Genomic DNA, 3,587 nt, shown 5'->3' on the forward strand with positions numbered 1-3,587 from the left:
AATTACTTACAAATAAAATATTATTTCTACCCCCTAAATCTCTAGTTTTGAGTCTTTATTTTAACCTGTGTATTTTAATTTCAAGATTTTGCTTTGTAACTTACACAAACTAGTATAAACACAATCAGGATTGTTCATATATATTAAATTAGTTTGTAAATACAATAGTCACTCAACCATTGACTGCAATCAAAAGTCCAAAAGTCATGCGCGAAACTATGCCTTAAATATTCTCAGAAAAGGATTTTTACTGAAATACTCTGTGCAAGTGCTGCCCTCTGACTGTGACAATTCAAGTCTATCCATTTGACATTAGACCTGACTGACGATAGACATCCATAAATGTTGCTAAGTCTGCGAAGTTTGGAAATATTAAAGTTTAATTTCTTTAGGAAAATTTGCACCGACTACAACAGGGCTAACTTCACTTGTCATCTATAATTTTGAATTGGTAAAGTAAATGTAATTAGACTAAGCTTCCAACGTTTACTCTTGTCTCCCCAAAGAGCAGGGTGCTTAATGTTAAACTTCACGAAAAACAAAGTGAAAATCTGCTTAATTAAGCATTTGAATTCTTCCTGTTGAATAGTCTCACTTGGCAATTTTATATAAAACACTTCAAACTTTTAACAACTCAGGTCTTTAAATATTACATTTTGTATTTTTCTGTAGATTTTGCATTTAACAGCTTCGATTACCCGAATTTGTGACAAATAAGTTCCGAGTCATTATTTTCCGCGTTTTTACTGCATCATTCACAAGTGAGAAGAAAGTAAAACAGGATTATTTTATAGTAAGCAGTTTTATTTATATTCCTGTTACTTTATTGTCCTGGACATTGTAACTAGTCTTTAATATATTAAGTTTTTCTTGTTGTATTTTCGATAAAGATTGTTGTTAGTTTAGTATATAGCAGTTGTATAGTACTATATTAAGTAGTGAGTAAACGCGTTTTGCAAGCGTATTATGATTAGTGTTTATTACGTCACCGATACATAAAAACACATATTTCAGAAATAGTAACTGTAAATTGCAATGGTAATTAAAGTCTACATTTGAAAATGTTAAAAAAAAATCTCACTTTGAATTCCTGGATAACGTATTAACAGAACTTCCAATCTTTGTCCATAGTGAGTTCCTAAGACTTGGCTACTCTTGTTCGGAAGTTGCGGAAGCCATTTGTAAGTCATCTGGTTCCAGTTTTGATTTAGAGGACTGTCAAACTAATGGACATGAGATTTGTCACATGATGAATCTTTGCTACAAAAAACATGCTCGTGAATAAATTATGTATTTGTTAAATGTCCAACTGTCTTGAATTTATTCAATCATGCAAAACTGTTGTTTTTTAAAAACGTAATAATAAATCCCTCAGCTGGACACGTTGTTATAATGACTGATGTTTTGATGCATATTATTATTATTAAATTAAACAGATGTAAATTATGTTGTTGTTGTTGTTTTGAATTAAGCACAAAGCTGCGCAATGGGTTATATGGGCGCTGCCCACCACGGGTATCGAAACCCGATTTTTAGCGTTGATAATCCGCAGACATACCGCTGAGTCATTGGGGGCTGTAAATTATGTGCTCCACGTTAGTTACTGAAAATGTTATCTCAGATGAAAGAACTATGGTTGATAAAAGTAGCCGATTGCTGTAATGGAAAAATATTTATACTGTAGAAACAGACTGCAAGATATGGAGGAATTTTGCAAGAAACACTAGGAAAGTTAAAACCTACACACATAATAAAAACGTTCTGTTTCTAGCTGCGTTTCGGACACATGCATTTTATCAGTAAAAATATTTATGTAGTAGTTTTAAATGGGTGTATATTATATTATTTATAATAATAATAATGAATCCATTTAGAAACATTCTTGTGTTAAAGTGATAAATTACAAGATAATCTATTGTGAAGAAAATTAAGCTCATTTAAGAAATATTATATTATGTAAAAGTGGAAGAATAAAATGCGCAGTCGACAGGATTCGAACCTGTGCGGGAAGATCCCAACGGTTTCTAGTCCGTCGCCTAACCACTCGGCCACGACTGCTTGAAATTATTTATCTATACTTATTTTATAAAATTAAAATATATATATATATATAAAATATATATTTAAATTTTTCAAATTGTAGATTATTCTTCCATAACAAAAACTTTATGAAATAATTTTATACAAATTATTAAAATTAAAACAATAAAGTTAACTATAACCTTCAAAGCTACTTTGAGTAACGTTATAGTCGACTTTGAAACCTTGTCTTAAAATTGAACATATTTATAAAATTATAACTTAAAATTCAGAACGGTTAATGAGCATACTAGATAAATATGAATTATTTTTAACAATTAGAAGTTTTACAAATTTACATAACAAATAATAAATATACTTTCAAATGTAATTTGAGCTGAGATAAAATTTTATTGTGCGTACAAGTGGGTTCGTTATAGCCTGCGAGTTTGTATTTGTTCCACAGTTGAAATTAACTTTCCGTGCCACATCCAGTTTACTATTTAATTATCTCATAAACTCTCTGAATTAATGTAGAAGTTAAGAAATATTGCATAGTTATAGTAAATATTGTATTGTAAAAGCTAAAATAACTTTTAAATACTTTAACTATCTGGTGCTACATAACTATGTATACCTACTGTTTGAATGATGTGACGCAAAATATTCAGATTGTGTTTATTAATATGTGATTAAAACCTTTAAATTTTGATTACATGTTGAAATTACAACTTAAGTATACATAAAAAATGTGCTTAATGAAAAATGAAAGAAAGACTAAACTGACTTTGTTGTGACCCATATAAGTTATGGGAATTTTGGTTCACTAAACATGTAAATAGACCTACAATATTATCCTAGATGTTTTGACACCCAAATATAATTGTTAAAAAGTAAGACACAAAAATCGCTTTCTTATAAAAATATTTAGTTGTGTTATTTTACTGTTAAAAAGAATGTAAACCTGGTGTCTTTATCATTAATATCAGAAATGGTTGTTGCACATATAATCATTTTTCTCACTGTCTGAATCTTGAATTCTCTGAGTGTGAAATTTATTTATACATTTTTATTTGTGGTGTTATTCAATAGATAACGCTGTTTCAATTACCTCATCTAACATCGAGTTCTTGCATTTCAGCAAAACAGACGAAACCATAAATTTATTATAGATAGGTATATAGACGCCCACACCATTTCTTCCTCATATTAATGCTCAGTTAGTAATTTTTAAATGGTTCATGTTTTTCTTGAAAAGAAACGAGTGTACTTAATTAGGATTTCACTAAACATATCTATTTTAACTTTTTTTTCTCGAATAACCTGCAATCCGGTGTAGAATTATTTTGTTAAATAGATCTTTAAAAAAAAAAAATCATGATAATACTTATACATGAATACAGAAAGTTGAGTATGTCATATAACAATTATTGTACTTATGAAAAATCAGAAAATCATGTGACAACTACAGCCAGTATACGGTTACAACAGGGCAAAATGTATCATTACTTCGATTTGACATTGTTTTACGTCTTTTTGGTAATGTGGTATCACCAAATACTGATTGC

General features: G+C 29.4%; 1 long non-coding RNA gene across 1 annotated transcript; it reads left to right on the forward strand.

Annotated features, from left to right (window-relative positions):
• Positions 1 to 315: 315 nt before the first annotated feature.
• On the forward strand, positions 316 to 1,386 carry LOC143233639 (uncharacterized). The gene is made up of 3 exons (XR_013018257.1): positions 316 to 451; positions 673 to 793; positions 1,132 to 1,386. It is a non-coding gene; the product is annotated as an uncharacterized LOC143233639 (long non-coding RNA).
• The last annotated feature ends 2,201 nt before the right edge of the window (positions 1,387 to 3,587 follow it).

This window comes from Tachypleus tridentatus, chromosome 12 (genome assembly GCF_004210375.1).
Source record: "Tachypleus tridentatus isolate NWPU-2018 chromosome 12, ASM421037v1, whole genome shotgun sequence".
Lineage (NCBI taxonomy): Eukaryota > Metazoa > Arthropoda > Merostomata > Xiphosura > Limulidae > Tachypleus > Tachypleus tridentatus.